The 18,744-nt window shown below is 39.4% G+C and overlaps 1 long non-coding RNA gene across 1 annotated transcript; it reads right to left on the bottom strand.

Annotated features, from left to right (window-relative positions):
• Positions 1–256: 256 nt before the first annotated feature.
• On the bottom strand, positions 257–17,562 carry LOC137480972 (uncharacterized). The gene is made up of 3 exons (XR_011003222.1): positions 17,425–17,562; positions 16,578–16,621; positions 257–275 (listed from the first exon to the last, which is right to left on the bottom strand). It is a non-coding gene; the product is annotated as an uncharacterized lncRNA (long non-coding RNA).
• Positions 17,563–18,744: the final 1,182 nt, after the last annotated feature.

Here is an 18,744-nt window from a genome sequence, read left to right on the forward strand (position 1 = left end):
AGAGATTAAAAATTTTGAATCAGATATGAAAACAGTTTGAAGTAAATCTTTCTGAAAGGAAAGCCTAGGACTAGTCAAGTGCTACTAGTCTGTTCACATTAGGTAACCAATACCCTGATTTACCACAAGCTACTCACCAAAAACTGCCTTACTTCTTGACAACTCTAGGTCAACCAGTTTGGCCCCATGTTTTCAATGTCACATTTGCCAAACCCTTTAAAAGCTTGGAGTACAACTGCATGAACGCCCCACCCAAGGTGTGTCCCAGCCAAAAGCTAAGACTCGAGGAAAGCAAAGATAATTTTCAAAGGCAAACTAATATTTCACCTCTTGTCACTACATAAACAAGCAGTTAATAATAAATTTGGCACTATGGGAATATTTGTTTCCTAAAACCACCTATATCCTACAGCTGTGCAATTACATAAGTCTCTGGTTTAGTTGTGGCTTTCAAGGCAATTAAAACTTCAGTATTTGCAAAAATTTTAAAACATGCATTGTAATAGATGAAGACCTGGAAACAAGTTACAAAAAATATACCCTAAGTTCTCTTAGGATATTCCAAATGACTGTTCAGTATCAAACTTACAGAACCTATGCTTCCTAATACCACTAGGTTACACTCGGGAGTAGATTTATATTCAAATTACCTTTACAAAACCTACTGCTGCCTACACACCCATCATCAAATTCAAAACCAGTTTGATTCTATGCTGTCTGACTGTGCCCCTTTAAGAGCTGCCTGATCAAAAGCAGAAATCCCAGGCAAGGAATCAAAAGTCTGCTGCTCTGATAAAGCTTCAGATAGCTACATTTTGCAGTAGAAAACCTAATTCCACTTCCAAATTAAATCATTTTAACCAAAAGTTTAAAAAAAACCCACCAAAATAAATTTTAAAAAATAATTTAAATATTCTACTCAGGGAAAGATGTGAAATATTTTCAGGATAATATCAAAGAAATAAAATGCAATTTTGTGCAAAAGATAGCCAGTTTGCAAATTGAAGGCTGCTGAAAAGGGACAACTTGAGCTGCAGCTGGAGGCAAGTGCTCTCACAGCAGTGATGAAGTTCAGCACTGGAAGTGAGCTGAGGGGCTGCAGTGGCTGCCAGGACTAATATGTGCACAAAGAGTGTGGCTTCAGCTTCATCACACGCAACTGGCACAGAAGACACTGAAACAGCCCTGCACAGTCCTTCAGAGACTGGGCCAGCCTTGCAGAAATCCCTACAACAGTAAAGATACTTCAGGCCAACAAAAACATCACTGTACACATTTAAAACTCCAGAACACATTGGCTGCTTGGCCAAAGGCCATGAGCCAGTTGTTAAGAATGGAGGAAACTGTAGTTTAAGAAAATACCCAATTCAACTCTACAAAGTCAGCTGCAAATAACAGGATTTGGACCTTCACTTGTCTTCATGAACAGGCATTGAAGGTTTTTGGGGAGTGCCTGTTCTTCCCCTTATTTTCTTTATTTCTGCAAATACATACTCATGGTATTTCCAATTCCATCCTATGACTTCAAGCAGTGCAGTGACAGTTAACTACTGCACATTTTCAAATCATAGGTAGGGAGATTGCAAAATTACCTGGTTTTGGTTTTCTATAAAACAGAAGAAAAGCATGTGCTTCTGAAGAGCTAGTAACACTTACTTAAAATATGTATTAGCTACCTCCCAAGCTGCAAATTCAATTCTGAGTGAGAAGGGAGGTCCCATGCAGCTCACTGGACTGATTTGTACTTTAGGCTGCACCTAAAGGCACAGGCCTGTCTAAGCAGACATTCAAGTGAGTCTCATTCCTAGGATAGCTGCAGCACTGGACATATGTTCCCATATAACAGCAATAGTTTTGATGAAGAGTTAGAGAGAAATTCTGAAATGAACTTGAAAAAAACTAAGATTATTACCATCTCATGCTTATCCTTATCTTCATCCTGCCATGGACTGGTTTTACAACAACCAGGTTTCTCAATTTTTCATAAATTCAGGAAAATATTGCATTGAACACTACATAAAGAACTCAAAGTGTGCATCAAAAATGGCCAGGTATCACTAACCTGGTGGTCACTAAGTGCATAGTCAAAATTCCTGTAATAAATCTGTAAATACAACACCTTGCACTTCCTACTATTAAATTCTTATCCATTTCTAATATTTCCAGGTTTCTGCTTATCCACAGAGTGAGGAATTTTCTTGTCCCACCATAAGAGGAGACTCATGCAGCTTTTCCTGAACAACACATTACATTCAATGCTTTCAGGTTTTACATTTCTAATAATACTTTAAAAAAAACCCTCAAACAAACCTAGGCAGATACTCGAGGAACCTTAACTGTGATTCTACCACACACATTGATCACAGATCACTGTGCTTTTCCTGAAAAATCTTCAGATCACACTCTAATCTCTGTTCAGTTCAAAGCAAGTGGTCTTTGAAGCTAACCATTTTTATCTCAACAAAAAGAAAGCAGAGATGAAAAACCTAAAATTATGATCCAAATTTGAACCAGACCTTATTTGCAGTTCAACACTGTTGAACAAATTACTGCCTTCAATTTCTGTTCCTGTTTGTGGCTAACTCTATGAGAAACAATATCAGGACAGACTACAGAAAATTCCCAAGTTATTCTGGAAGATCAAAGATATTGATGTCTTCATCAAATCCTTTCAAAGGGGAATCCCAAATGTTTGTTCCCATACCTTTATATCAGATATTCACTGTCATTAGAGAAAAAACCCCAGTAGATGAACACCTTGCAAAAGATGACTCCTTTAAGCAAAGCCAAAACCCTAACCCACTCCATGAGTGGCTTTGCAGATACATTTGTGATCTCATCATGGCTATTTAAGCTGAACCTGCAAATTACCAAGTCCTTAAATTTCGGAAGGAAATCAAGGAACAATAAAAATTGATTTAGTCATATAAATACTGGAAGTAATAAAGGCTTCATGAGATGTTTGACCTTCTGATAAACTATGCTGCTAAATGATTCCTAGTTTCAGAGCAGTGATAGTGGTTTGGTAACTAAGAGATTGCTTCCATAATGTTTCCATGAGTAAAATATTTCACTCACTGCTGTGCAAAGTCAAACTTTTGGGAGAGGAGTCGATAGACTTAAAGGGATCTGTCCCACACATGTTCTTTCAAGCCTGCATCTATGCAAAGGAGGCAGTGATTCCTCTGATGTGACTCAAGTATACTAACTGATGAACCCCGTTGACTTTATTCCTTTAAAATTTAACTTAAAATCCCTATGGCTACTAGATTTTTTACAATACTCCTCTCTTATACAGAGTGGTATAGAGGAGCTTCAGTCTCTTGCAAGATTGGTTTTATTATCTATTAGAGGCCCTGCATCACCTTCTTAACATCAGAAAGAAAAATGTTGGAATATTCTTCAGGGAGGGAAGGGGTTAGTATAGGAAAAAGAGAATAAAACAGAAAGGAAAAGAAACACTATCAAATACAAGTAAAGAAGCAACAGGAAAGGAGAAATTGGGAGTTCTATAATACCTGCCCAGAAGAAATAGAGCATAGGACTTAAGGGTTTCTTTTCTTCATATTTACAGGAACAGCAGTTAGTATTTCACAGGAGGTCCACAGCATTCCTTCAGTGTATAAAGCAGCCCGTCCAAAAGAGAAGGGGTTTAGAACAAAATGCTGTCCTACTACTGAACTATAGGAACTATAACATGGGAACACAATGTGTGACCTCTCAAACGAGCTGGACCCAAACTAGTTCTCCCATGCCCACAAATCCTTTCATAATCCTGCTGTGGAACACAACTACTATAAATGAACATAGTGCAACCTCCAGTTAGGATGAAGTTCTGGAGAGAAAATCCCTCACTAGCCAGAAGAAGCAAGATTAAAGCCAAACTTCTTCCTTGTTCCCAAATCATTTTGTAAACTATCTATTTCAACATTTTCTGTACATAGCTCCATGCTGCCACTTTCTCCAGCTGCATTTGAGAGCCAAACTCTAGTGGACTTCAACAAGGACTCTCAAAAGAAAATGTATTTATCCCCAATAAAAGCAGAAGAAGCATTCTTAAAAATATCCCTTAAAGATTTCAAAATATTTTATTCTCTTGTGTAGGTGAATAAAATAAAACTAGGGGCAATAGGATCTTCAACCTCTTCAAACTCCTTCTAGAACTTGACCAGATCTGCCAGTTTGATACTTTATTTATTTGAGAGTTTGTTAAATACTTGGAAACACATTATTAGTGAAAGCCCTAGAGGATGTGCAAAGAAGAAAATTATTTAATAGGGGGAAAAAATGAACCTATACAGTTAACCTTCAATCAAACACTGAAAAAGCTCAGCTTCATGATATCAGTTGAGGGATTATAGCATTGACATGTGCACACATCAAATTTTATTCCCATAGTTGAATGACTAATATTGAATTTTACAAATGTTGTGAAGACAAAGTTATGCTATGCTTTGATGTCTCTCTTTGTTATAATAAATTCCCTGAATTCATTTAGATGACCTTGATTTTTTGCATCATAAAAAAGGGGCAAAGTTGCAGCCTTTCCTTGTCTTTTAGCCCTGGCACATCTCCGTTTAACATGATGTCATTTCAGTTGAGAAATCTCAGAATACCAAAAAAAAGTCTCATTTACTAATTCAAGGGTGGCCTGACCAGTCACTTTTTTATAGTAGGATTCAATTAGGCAATGATCCACAGGAAGACCAACTTAAGAAATATTTTACAGCAGAGTTTCATTCCCTCTTGAAAATGTTTCTCCCATGTGGACCCACAATTTTGAGAACTGGCAGGAAGCCATCTCCTTCCTTTTCCCTTCCCCTCAGGATAAAGCTGACTTGTCAAGCTCTAATGAAGCCTTCAGCACAGGTAATTAAGGAAAGTAAGAGCCTGACAAAGAGAGGAAGGGGACCTCAGCATTGACATCCTCCGTGTGCACGGGAGCAGCAAGCAGAGATGTTTGCCACACCAAGAGCGCCACCAGACCTGTTAAGGGTTATGAGCTTGGCCATGTGGAGCCAACTCAATGTGAAGGAGCATCTCATGGAACTTCTGCCCAAATGCACAAGTGTGGCAATGCTCCTTGACTGTCACTGAGCTTTAAATGTCCCTCTCTCCCCCCTCCTCACAGATGGATCCTCCAGAGCCACATGTCCATACAGAACCTCACAGTGCCATTGACATGGCACATGGGGGGGTTTTGTTTGGCTGGTTTTTTCCTCATTTGAAGAATGAGACATTCACACTGCAAATCCTGATCCTGGTAAGAAGTGAAATCCCACAAACTTCTTTAGGACATGCAAGTCTAAGTATTCTTTTACACCATACCATGATACCTGACCACCCTCGTACTTGAGATCAAAAGCCTTCCCAAAACCCTGCTGTTTTTCTCGTCAGGCTGTTCACAGTAATTGGTGAAGCCTGAAGATAAGAGTAGGAGATAGAGCAGACTACTCAAAGAAGGGTTTCCCTGCCATGTTTGGGGCTGGGATTGTGCCCACCAGCAGGGCCTGTTCCATCCTGCTGCCCTCCCAGCTGTAGATGCACCAGTGCCACTGCCTCAGTGAGTCCAAGTCTTACAGCCACTTACTAATTACAGAAATGATCAACCACCACTTAAAATGCAATGTCCAAACCAGCACTTAGTTCAAGATCCATGAACACTTCCACTGTCTGTACCCAGATGGCAATCTGAAAACTAGGAGAGCTGCTCCTAGCAGAGTTAATCCAGCCCCCAAAGCAATACTGCATCACAGTTACCAGGAGTTACAACTAACTGGAGCTACTAAGGCACTTCAAAAACGAGCCTTTGGCTTTTCACACTCATGCTTTCATGTTTGTGAATCACTCTGGAGTTGACTGCAGATAGCTGACCTTAGGAAGGGCACTTCAGAGCATTTATGATGTGTTAAATAACACTGTACAGACCTGCCAAGCCATAGACTTTCTGTGCTGCACTAGCAGGAAACTCCACAGCAAATAGCAAAGCCCAAACACTATTTCTTCCTCTCATTCAGCACTTACCTGCCTGCCTGCATTTGGTATCAAGAGGTTTTTGGAACAGAAATCAACCACCACAACAAGAGCAAAGCAGAAACTGCTGCCTTGCAGCATTTCAAGCACGTTTTACTTAGATTTTATTTTTTCATTTTAATACAAGTTCACAGAAAAGCTTTTTGCTTTTAGAGAGAAAATAAATACACAGAAATGTTGTTTGAAGGTCACAGGAAAATTCCCCACAGAAAACAACTGTGGACCATACATATTTACTCAAACAAGGCTGTAGCTATGAGGCCTTTCAGCCTGGGCTTTCAAAGTACTCATCCCCATGGTAAGCATTGCACTCTGCAGTGTTTCTTCAAGAGCATCCCCATCTGAGCTGCCCAGTTTATGCCATGAAATACTGTAAATTTAAAATGTCTTCATATCTGCTTTAATAGTTTTTTTTTTTTAAACAGGGGCACACAAGCTGCATCTACTGCTGGAAGTAATAACATAACATTCCAGCACAGAGCCTTCTAAATTTTGACTTCCATTACAACCACTATGACAAATATTTTCCTCTGTGTTGTAGTAAAATATTTAAAGATGGCCTGTCTTTAAAATCATACATATAAAATAATTCTGCAGATAAACTCAATCCCTCTATCCCACACTAGTTTTACCCCAGAAAAAAAAATTGCCTCCGATTTAATTTGTCTGCTGGGCTGAAATAAACTCAAGAAGCCCAAGAACAGGTCTAAATCACAAGATTTGGACTGGACATTAAGCTGAGCCAAAGTTTAGGTTGCCCATTACAGGACACCATACCATAATACCTAAACTTCAGAAAGCAAAAAAAAGGGGGAAAAAGGAGAATTGTGGCTGTAGTAGCCAATTACAGAAAATTCAAAGATATTATAAAACATCTCAATTCCTCTATCCCCAAGAACAGCCGTGGAAATGTGTCATTTAACTTCCCTCTCCTTTTTTTTTTTTTTTTTTTTTTTTTCTGCTGTCGAAACTTTTTACACTCCTTCACTTTGCAGAGTACCCTACACTGCTCTGCAGCTTTGGCAACATGGCCAGTTTATTCCAGCAGACATTTGTCACACATTCCCAAAGGCTGCTTCCCACCAGGACATTCCTTCCGCATTAAATCCTCTCTTGTGCCTCCCACCACAAACTGCAGAGCTCGACTGCAGGGCAGAGATGCTGTCACCTCAAGCTGCAGCTGGTGCAAGGCCAGGAACTGCTCCACAGGCTGTGGCACAGGGATAGCCTGAATTAACCAGAGCCTGGAGGACACCTCCATGTTATCAGCTCAGAAGGGTTTAAATTTCTCATGGACTGTTAGGGTCAAATTTAATTATGGCTTTCCCTTCCTCTGATTGTGCATGTGGACAGCTATATCTAGAAATTGCTAAGTATTCAGACTTCCTTAATAGATTTGGCCATTTGAGAAATTAACCTTCCCCCCCCCCCATTTTTCCTTTTTGCCTTAAAAAAAATTACAAAAAAAAAAATCTAAAAGACATGTCAGGGCATGTCATGGCCACTTTAACTGCTCTGACAAGCAACCAGTAATAAAACTGCAGTATAATGCACAACAACAGAGTGATTTATGTGCAAATCTAAAGGGATTCACATGGTAAAAGCAAAAACTATTAAGGTACCACACAGATAATAGAAATTACACAGACCACTAGGTAAAATATGAATAAACAACCATTAGTGGCTCAGCAACAGCAATAAAGAAGATGCAAAAAAATCCCAGAGGTCCTGTCATGTGCTCTGATGTACTAAAAGTGGGTTAACTTTCCCAAACTGGGAAAAGGCCACAATTAACCTTCTAAAACACATTTTTAGAAGTCTAAATATAGAAAAGCATCATAGGAGAGTTGGTTGGGGATTTTTCTTGGTTTTTTTGGTTGGTTTTTTTTTTTTTTTCCATGAAGAATGATTTGAAGCATTATTTCTCATATGATTTCAGTGGAATTTTGATTTATCCTGTCAGAAAAATAATGCAGAAATAGAGTACATTTATGTTTCCAAGCATGACAATTTTGTTTGAAGAATTGTACTCTATTTTTGATAGTCAAAAGGACCAATATATGCCAGAGAACCCGCACTATTTGTTAACTGAAAATAAATGTCCACATAAGCAATCTGTAAATTAAACACAGGAGAAAAAAAATCCCCAGCAGTTACTGAGTTTCAGATGAAGAGATCTGTAACCCCTCTGTGCTGGGGTACACCAGGTGTGCTCGGGTATAAAACAGAGGTGAATCACATAAGCTGTTTCTACTTCCAGGTACACTTCCAGCCCTGAATGACCTTGTAGTGTGGGGAGGGGATGATGTGATAACAATAACACACAACTGAAAAAAGTCACCAAACCATCAAATCTACTCACTGACTCCACAGCTACAAGACTGGATCTTTTATTGCCTTGAGATAAAAGAATTTTATTTAGACTCAGAAAATTGTTTCCAACTGTTTGTCAACTTTCACACCCTGAAAAACTCCCACTCCTGAATTCTCTCCCTCTCCACCGAGTTTCATAACTTCTGGATTTAGGCACAACAATTTTAAATGAACAAACAGTACATCATATTCTAATCCTCTTACTGTGAATTGCATCTACTACCAAACCACACAGAGAACACCCCTGAAGTCACTGACAGCTAAACTAAGCAAGCTTAGCAGAGATAAATACTCATTCACTGTAAATTGCAAATGCAATAGTAACACAATTATTTTCAATACTATTTTTAAGGCAATGCCAGAAGTACTCTCAAGACCTTCTGGTTTTCCAACTGAGCTGGCACAAAATATTCATTTCAGCTCAACAGCTATAGATATCCAGCTACTGACAGTGGTTGAGGCAAAGTTGGCTTTACGAGTGAGCATGTCTTCCCTTATGTGTACACAGAAAAACTGAAAATAGAGGCAGAAATTCTCTTTGTTTTGCTTACCCAGCAATGTCCAGTTAGTTTTGGGAAGTTAGTCCTTTACAGTTATGGACAAATACACATTACATTTATGTTTCCCAAAATCCTGAAATAATTTATTACCTTCTCTCAACAGAAATCCGAGTCTGGAAAGTCAAACTGGCTCCTAAAGACACAACAGTCTGAAGGCAGAGGAGTCTATATTAAGGCTTGACGCAATTAGAAAAATAAAATTTAAAAGCCTTTTATCATAGTATCTTTTATATTGAAGCAGCCTAGCACAGATACTCTTCATAATTAGAAGCAACCCAAATAAGCCACTTAGAGGAAATGAAAATCAAAACACATGTGCTGCTTTGACTGAAGTCTGAACTTCTTCATGTTAAGATTACATCAATCCCCACTACAAAATACCATTCTTAAACAGGAACAAAATACTTGAGACAATATATTTTATTAGGAAACATTCCATCCCACACATTTGTTTTCTTTTCAAACGTTGAGAAGGCCAGATACACTGTCTGCAGTACCTCCAGGGTCTCCTGGCAGAACTGCAATACCTAAGAATAATAATCAGCTCAGGCTCAATTATAAATGCATTAAAAAAAAAAAAAAAAAAAGCCACAATCATGATTTATCCTTACCCAGACATACACACCTCAAAAGACTCCATTAACCTAATGAAAATGCTCTGCACATTTTCAAGTTGCCATGCCAGAAGTTTGGCTTTATTTTCTGAAGTTTGTTTAAGGTCACCAAATGGTCAGACCAATGGTCAGATCAGTTTATCAGCAAGAAAGCCCAAAAGTACATAGGCCCAGAATTGCATAGTTAATCCTCTCTTCTCACATACTTCAGCTTTATCTATGACATACAAGGTAAGAAAATGGTACAAAACACACACAAACCTGACCCATAAATTACTTGATGCTTTTGAGAGAGACAGAAATTTGCTATCAAGTTCCTTTGAGTCGCAAACACATTGTTATTCAATAGCCTGAAAGCATTAACTGTATTCTTGACCCATAAAACTTATCACATCTCATTTAATGAAGGATCTCTAGTTACTTAATTCCTGTGCTTCCTATACATGCTTAAAACTTTTAACTAATATAAACTAGTACAGGGCTTTTGATTTCAGTGAAGGCATGTTAGGGAGCTTCATTTTCATAACGGTGTTCATTAAATGATATTGACAATAATTATTCCCAAATATAAACAAACATTTATTCAATAAGCAACTGAACAGGCCTAACTACAGATTTAAAGCAGAAAATGAGAATATTTTTATTCACAATTAAATTTTATACTAAGAGATTTGTAAGAGTGTTTTGTTTTCTAGTGGAAGAAAGTAAAGAGAGCAAAGCACCTCTGAAAAATTCTACATTACATACATACTCTTTGAAACACACAGGAAGATACCCATTATTGAGAAGAACTTTGTAGCTGATAATGCTTTAAACAAAGATGCAGATACACTCAAGCACTCAGAAAGACTAACTTCTCCTAAGTGAAAGCAACCTTCAGGGAGCGAGGGAAAAGAAACTTTTGATCCCTTTGAAATACAGATTATCACTTAGATCTTTAGCTGCTGCAAATCTAGGTGGCACAAGTGATTTCAATTCTCATTGACTTTAAAGAGTTCATTTGAATTACATCAGCTGAAAACATTCCTGTGGATGTATTTACCTATGGGGACCTCATGCAGCAATTCATTCAGGGAAAGTGGGCCTGCCTGAGAGGACTGCACAGCTCTAAGTCAGAATCCTCTCAGCCACCATGGGGAAGGCCAGGAACTGGAGTCATTTGTGCAGTTCAGCTCCTGGTCACGTTTGCTTTGCACATGTCTTGCTTACTTAAAATCAATGCTTTGTTGCATTGTAAAATAATTGTTCTGTTTCTCCAGAGAACTACATATCAAAAGAAGGCACAGAAATTTTAAGTACATCTCACCCCCCACGCTGAAGGCTAAGGATGCATTGCAGACACCACAACAGAATGTTCTAGGAGATATAAAGCCTCTATCTTGCCTCTGGGAGGTTGCCTGGTCCGGTTTCTTGCACCTTGCCAAAATTCATTGCTAGGAATGCAGCTGCCCTAGGCTTTCTATGATAGAAGTGACTCCAAAAGTGTTTGCTTTGCACCATCAGAAGGCCCTGCTATCCCTTACTCTGAAAATAATTTTCTTGTTTTCTTAAATGACTTCAGTGGAGCTCAAAACACCTAGATGGTTTTAATGCTTATATGAAGCCATACAAATCAAACTAACACAGAAGGTGCTTTGTTACATTTCAATAAACAAGACATCTGAGGCTGAGTGATCCATTCTGCCTGCAATTATCCTGCAATGTAAGTGGAGGAGTTGGGGTATTTGTATGACACGACTAAATGCTAGCCTTGATCTGATCAGATGTAACTGAAGACAGAATTTGGCCTACAGCTACAAAGTGTTCAAGGTAAAACCCTAGCTTTATCCTCCCAGGCAGCCTGCACTGCACAAATGCAATAACATGTAGATTTGGCAAACAATTTACTGCTGGAGAGGGAAATGTCCCAGAGCAGCCCACAATAACAAATTGTCACTGTTCAGGCTAATAAGAACGAGCACTTAACAAAGTTGACATGGAGAACTAGACTGATCTTTACATGGTAGCAGGTGACAGCAGTGACAGAGACATTCATGGAATTTGGAACAGTACATGGAACAAGGGGACTGCTGTTCCTCCCATGGTGAGAGTGCCTTAGGCTGTACACAGAAGCATCAGGCTTTAATCTCCTACATATTGCTTAGAACTGAGACCATAATCAGTACTAGATGAAGAGGTATTTTCATATTTATTTATATTCTGGATGGCAGAGAAACACATGCCCTCATTTGAAGCCTTAGAAATCAGATGTACTGGGGGTTTTGTGCGTGTCACCAAGCATTAAAAAAAAGTACCTCTGAGTAATTTGCTAAAAGCTATGCTAGGCAGTTATAAAACAGCTTTATAATCATCTGCTTTTGGTGAATGCTCCTTTTCTCTTTGATGCTGCATCCCAGATAGTACTCGACAGCACAATACCTAGTGGGATCCTCATTCCGCTGCATACCTAGAGTTCATCTGCTTTTATCTCATAAAAAGCAAGCCAAGCCTTTGTTTCACTCATTTCTTACCCATGTTATCCATTAATTTTGCTGTCTTTTTACAGCTTATTGCCACAGAAGACCTGAAAAGACCATCACTCCTTAACATCTGAATGAGAAGTTGAAAAAGTCTAAGGATGAGAACCAGGGATGGGGGAGGAATGTTTTGTTCACGGTTAAACAAGCGCAAATGGAATGGCTAGAGGTTATAAATGTTTGCATTTTTAACAGGGTGCTTAAAGGCATTTTGAAGATAAATACAGACATAAAACATTTTGCACTTTGAGGAGCGCAAAATCCAAACATTCAATTTTGGATGTTGCTGTTCAGGACAATGTGGGACTTATCCTTTGCATTTCCCTAGAATAAAAACATCCTTCTTAACAACTGTTAGTATGTCTAAAAATTAGGAGTTGATCTCTTGCATTGCCCCTCTGACCCAAATGCAGCAGAGTTGGACACAGACATTGTACAACGTGCAATGAACGCATTCCTCAGCATGCCTGAGGAAGCCACACAGACTGGAACCCTCGGAGTGCCCTCTGAAAGGCTGACCCTGCAAGCCAGCCTGAAGGGGCCTGCTAAGAGCAGAATGCTTCTCTTGCACCAATACAGTGTGGGATACCTGTACTCTCAGGTCTGCTTCCAATTTACTGATTTGTACAACGGCAAACAATCTTAAGCTAAAAAAAAAAAAATTAGTGTGGTGGGCTTCTGCTAAGTCTGAAGTGCTGAATTTCTCTCCAGAGTGGTGTCACTCCCAATTGCATTCTCAGGGACACACATTAAAAAGTTCCTAAATTTATGCCAACAGGCATTTCCTGTTTCTCATCCCTGGTATTCTCATTTCTTTTTGGACCAAAAGTTAAGTGTAGAGGGTGCCTTTAGCTTAAGAACATAAGAAAAGTCATAATAGTTCAATGAAATGCCTCTGTTGGGGCAGACCCAGAAGGTCAGGAATGCATGTTTAGAGAAGAGCATGAGGCAATTAAGCCTATATCATGGCTTTTCCATGTATAAATTTTACAAGCTTCTCAGAGTCAGTGGTTCGGGGGCCACCAGAGAGGGAGGATGCCTTTGACAGCTATGGATTGATCTCTGAACACAGTTAGTTTAGTATGAACTCAACAGGCTTAGTACTACAGTTAGGAACAGATCTGGCATTATTCACCATGACTGTATGCATAATAATAGACATTAACATTTTCTACCTAATCTGTGGGCTGCAAACACCATCTGCAGATGTTGTATTTCACTGCTAATTGCAAGTGAACAACAGTTAGTTACACCTTGACATAGATTATGGGCAACCTTAAAATAACATTCTTGCTCAAGAGTTCACAGATCTGTAGCAGAAGAGTTTTCATCACCATATGCTCCTAACCAGCAACTCAAGCACCTGAGAAAACAGAGCCTACTTGGCAGCCCTAAAGAGCCATGGATCTCAGAGTGACATGGTACTGAGCACACTCACCACACATGCTCAGGGGAATCACAGAGTACCAATGTAGCACTTGGGTCACAAGAGAGCTTGCAAAACTGAGGGATAGCACTAGCTGCCCTCCAGATGGGTTTCCTTCACTGTGTACAGCATCTGGATGGATTCTCATAAGTACTTCTACTGTCAGTTTAAGGGCAGTAAAGGTCATGTTTGCCTTGGATTAATTTTAAGTTTGGAACAAGGAGAACAAAATACTTTCACACTATTTCCCCATGTCACAATCCCATGCACACCTACCAAGTCTGGCAACACTTAGCATGGTTCCTTCCTCCCAACACTTCAGCAAGGGAACTTTTCAGAAGAAAGCCTGACACAGGTACCTCCAGAGTGGAAGCATTCATGCTGTTCACTTACACAATGTCCAAGTGATGTCTTCTGCCCTAATGTCACTCACAGCTGGCTGTAGCAAACTTTGATAGACCCCAGTGTTCCTTCAGACATTTGTGATGCCTTCATTAGCACGTGCAGGGAGAAAACTGCCTGGCAGTGTTGCAGCATGTCACAGTTGAGACAGCCACGAGATGCAGAGTAACACCACACCACTTCTGCAAGCATCTGCCCTTCTTGTTCTTTAGCCCAACCTTTTAACCCCTCACGTTCATGCATGGCACCTGTGTGCCCTCTGTTCCCTTTGGTGGTTGCTCAGAGCACCTGGGCACTCCATGGCTCATTGCTGTCAGTGCTGCTCACCTGCTTCTCACAGCTGTGCCCACTGGGGATGAGGCTGGGCCCAGCCCCATCCCAATCACCACAGACTGTGTGCCTACGTGGCACTTGTTGATACAGAAGACCAAAACAGATGACAATGCCAAATCTTTAGAATGCCTCTATTGCTGCAGTTAGTTTGGATGATCTCTGAGTAAATACAAGCCTGGAAAATATATATTAACAGTAACTTCAGCAAATTCTGTTGTAAGATAACAAAGATAACCTTTTTTACTTGCCAACTTCACCCATGTGTTGAAAGTATTTAGATGAATTTAACATTCTTGAATTATTTGGGCTCCTTATTCTTATAAATATACTCAGCATGAATCCAAGACAGTGTCTCTATGTAAAAATAACATTCTGATTTGTGGCTTTGCAAATATGACATGTGACATCAGAGCATCACAAACAAAATACAGAAAGTATGTGTAATTATCCTCATTAAAACACTTTGAGTGGAAAATTTTCATTACCCTGGGATGTAAGAGAAAGCAGGGAGCACATCCTTGGATCCTGGTTGCAAGACACTTTTATGAAGGCCGTGTAATTCCATATTTCTAGTAATTTGCTTAGAGTTTCAGTGTCTTGCTTCCAGCCCTGAAGCTACAACCTGTCCATGCAGACGTGAGGCAGATGCATGGCCACTTTCTGAGTAAATCCCTGGAAAATGACTTCATAAATTCCTAGGAGGATAGTGGGGAAACTCTGGTCTGAACTTCCAAGTGTCAGAGTTGGAATTTGAAAAATCCTATGCTAAAGCTCTAAGCAGAACATTTAAAGCTCTGTTGTTCCACTACTTCATTGCTTTAAAAGCATTTTGCTTGACTACAAGCTGAGTATTTGATGTTTCCACTCAGTGGATTCTGCCTACAAGTGGGATCTGGAAGCAGAAGTATAAATGAAAACATCACTATCCAATAATTGCAATCTGTCTGATATTTGTAGCTGCCTTCAGAAGAACAGACATTTTACTCTCATTCTCCTACCATCCAGTTCAGTTTTAAAGCCCAAATCCTCAGCACACATTTTCTCTCTTACCCATTGTGACTTTTTCCTTTTCCCCTCCATACACTTTCCCGATGTTTCCCAGTGAACCCAGGATGTTAATGCCCTACTGAATGAGAGTGACCACAATCCTTTTCACTTCTGCTCTGAATGAAAGCACAGCAGGAAGAGATCCTCTGGTAATGTTTATGCAGCTGTGAAAGACTTCTAGCGGGAGTAGCAGAATTGCTAACACCTGAGTCATTTTATCACCATACCCAAAGTACTGCAGACTCCATGTCCTCCACTACCAGAGTAGAGCTGATCCTGTATTATAAAAAACTCCAAACTCATGCTCCCTTGTTTGAAGAATGTAAAATAAAATACAAAATTAAAAAAAAAATAAAAGTTGTGCATCAGTTCTTCTTATTAGGCAATAAATGCTTTGTTAAACTTCTGATTCTTGTCCTTTTCCAATCCATGTTGCATGGAAATGTACTCAATTTGTCTTTGCTCTTGATAAAGTGACTGTGCAGTGGATGGACATCTGGAGTACAGATACTTTAGGAATGACTCAGGATAATTAAGTGACTGCAATTTAACAGCTTTAATCCTCCAATACACTTCCCCCTCTAAGTACTGAGTTATAAACCTAATCTTGGAAAACTACTCTCTGTTCCATTTTCAGGATGTCAGACCAGTGTTTAACACTTTTATTCATTTCATTGGCATGTATGGGTATCCACAGGAAACAAAGCACACGCAGTGGAAGCAATCATAGTCACATATTTACTGTAGTCCTTCTGCTCTACCACAGCTCTTTGGCTTGGAGCAGAAGTAGAGATAAAAGATGGCAGATAAGGAATCCAATTCCCATGGCTCCACAATGCCCCCTGCCTAACATTTCCTCATGTTCTCACTCATTCTCCACACATGCATGACAGTAATCCAATGGAGGGTGCACTTACTGACTGCTCAACCTTTGAAAGTATTACTGCTCCTATTACTGGTTTGCTAACACTGCAGTGGAACACATTTTAATGACCCATACATTAAATCTTTTTAGTTAATTTCATGTTGGTGTGAATGCATAAAGTTTAAATCATGTCTATTTTTTTTTAGTTTGAATCTTCAGAATAACAAACATCACCCCATTCTGCACTTGCTGAACCAATTCAGCCTCCAAATGGTTAAATTCTTACCAAAAAAAAAAAAAAAAAGAAAAAAAAGAAAAAAAAGCGCATTTTTTTCCTTCTGGGCTTCCTCACTGTAGTTGAAACTGAAAACAGAAGGGCCAGAATACCACAATAAAGGCTGCTCTTACAGTATTTTTGAACTGACTAGAAGAGACAGGAAGATCAAGAAATCCTGTGAGAGATAATAAAAGACAAGCACTTGAAAACTGAATTGTGATGTGGCCACCAGAAATACCACTCTGAGAAACAAAAATACTTGCAAGCATGTCCCTAGAGGATGGACTGCCATGCCCTGGCTCAGCAGCCCTGCTGGATTTTTTAAAACAGATTATGCAAGAACCTTCTGTGAGCACAAGGAAGGGAAAAGCAGCAGTGGATTTTGTCAAGCTATCATGAAAATCTAGGAATTACCATATTAGATTAGGCTATGCCTCCTATCAAATTCCTCTTAGCAGTCATTAGCCCCAGATGCTCCAGAGGAAACTGAGACAGGTCTAGTATATCATATTCCCCAGGAGACCTTGCAGCCCTGTTTCTCATAGTCAGAGCTTGGATAAAGCACTGAAGCATCAGAGAAGGACTGCCTCTCTGTGTGCTCCAAAGAGCTCTGAGGAAATGCATGTAACTTGGCCCCTAACTGGCAGGTCTCTGGATGTTTTCAGAGTAATTCAGGGTAAGCTCTAGTCCAAAGAACATTTCATTCGTAAATGTTTTCAATAAAGCAGTAGAAGCCACCCACATCCTGCTGGGACAGTATGGGTTTGTGCTTTTGAGCTCTTGAACCATTTCAGAAAAAAATAATACACACCAGAGTAATTTAAATGTCATATCAGGCAGTAAGTGATATTTGGCACAGTGAACTAATATTTTTTAAATAAAAAGGAGTTATCCAACTTTTTCTGTGAACACACAACAGTAGCCCCAACTCAAATGTTTATGCAAGATGAGTACACAGCCCAATTTTTTCCCCATTACCTTTTGAGAGGCAGCAAGGTGGCCTCAGGCAGGCCTCTGTTCTCCTTGGGAACATCACTAGGGAGCTGTACCACTTCAGACTCCGTCAATAGGAAAGCATTTCAAACCCAACCACACACTTTAATTACTGGCAATTAGAAATTCCTGGGTTTGTGTGTTTACAGCTGAAAAATGTTAATGTGTGCCAGTTGTGTCAGAAAGTTTGATTAAGCTCTTTAAACTGAATTTGAAAAACTTAAAACACTCCAAAGACTCTGATCAGAGTATCTTGGGGGGCTTTCCAAAGTGACATTTAGAAGTCAGAACTGCTTTAATAGTCTCCTCACTGGTCCCAGTGGACCAGAGCTTGTCTTGCAAAGACACTCACCCAACATAGTTGGCAGGAGAGATTTCTATCTGGCAGTTTCACAAAGACTAAGCAGCATCTTAATCTTATCTAGGATCATTATCTGAATGACAAACTGGGGTTACACCTGAGGTCCCAATGACTATCCCTGATGCCAGTGGGGTTCATAGGAGCAGCTATGAAATGAGATAAAGGTGAGTAAAACACACACACGCTCCACTGTACAGGTTAGCTGCTTTTTCAGCATACAGCAGAGCTGTGTTAGTCATTTTCTTAGAAATTTGAAGACTGCAAGAAGCACCAACAATAAGAGTGATGTTAGATCAAGCTCATAGGCAAAATACAAAGAGAGTAAAAGGTACTTTTTCCTGGCCTAACAGAGATGATATTTCCATAGGCATGTAAAGCTGATGATGAATGCTTGCTACAGAGCTCTCTATGTGTCATAAAATATGAGCAATAAAATAAAGTCAAAGAATTGAAAAGACAAATGACAAGCCTCTGTGCATCATTAATGAATGATGAGGATAGAAAGGCAAAAGATAACCCTCCATGCATATAATAATGATGTCTTTGACTGGTGGTGCTTCTCTGTGCCTGCACGCTTAATAAGATGTGTTAGAATTAAAAATTTAAAAATCAAGTCCATGTGCTCCATAATAAATGAGGAATGAAGCAACTCTAGCCTAAGTTAAGATCTTAGCATTGTACATCCTATTAAAGAAGGAGATGTGTTGATTTATGCAAATACTCATAAATGAAGCATGGCAGTATTCTAATTCTGATAACAAATGAAGTCATACAGTCAGTAATCTCGTGTCTCTTCAAAGGAAGAATTTTGATACTTAGGAAAGAGTTGGAAGTCTACAGGAAACCATCTCTTATTGCATCAAGTGACCTTTCTTCAGCTGCTTTATACCCAAAGCTACAGACCCCAGGTTGACTTGTGTGATTCTGTGTTTTTCCTTGAATAA

Source organism: Anomalospiza imberbis, chromosome 12 (assembly GCF_031753505.1).
Source record: "Anomalospiza imberbis isolate Cuckoo-Finch-1a 21T00152 chromosome 12, ASM3175350v1, whole genome shotgun sequence".
NCBI classification, from domain to species: domain Eukaryota; kingdom Metazoa; phylum Chordata; class Aves; order Passeriformes; family Viduidae; genus Anomalospiza; species Anomalospiza imberbis.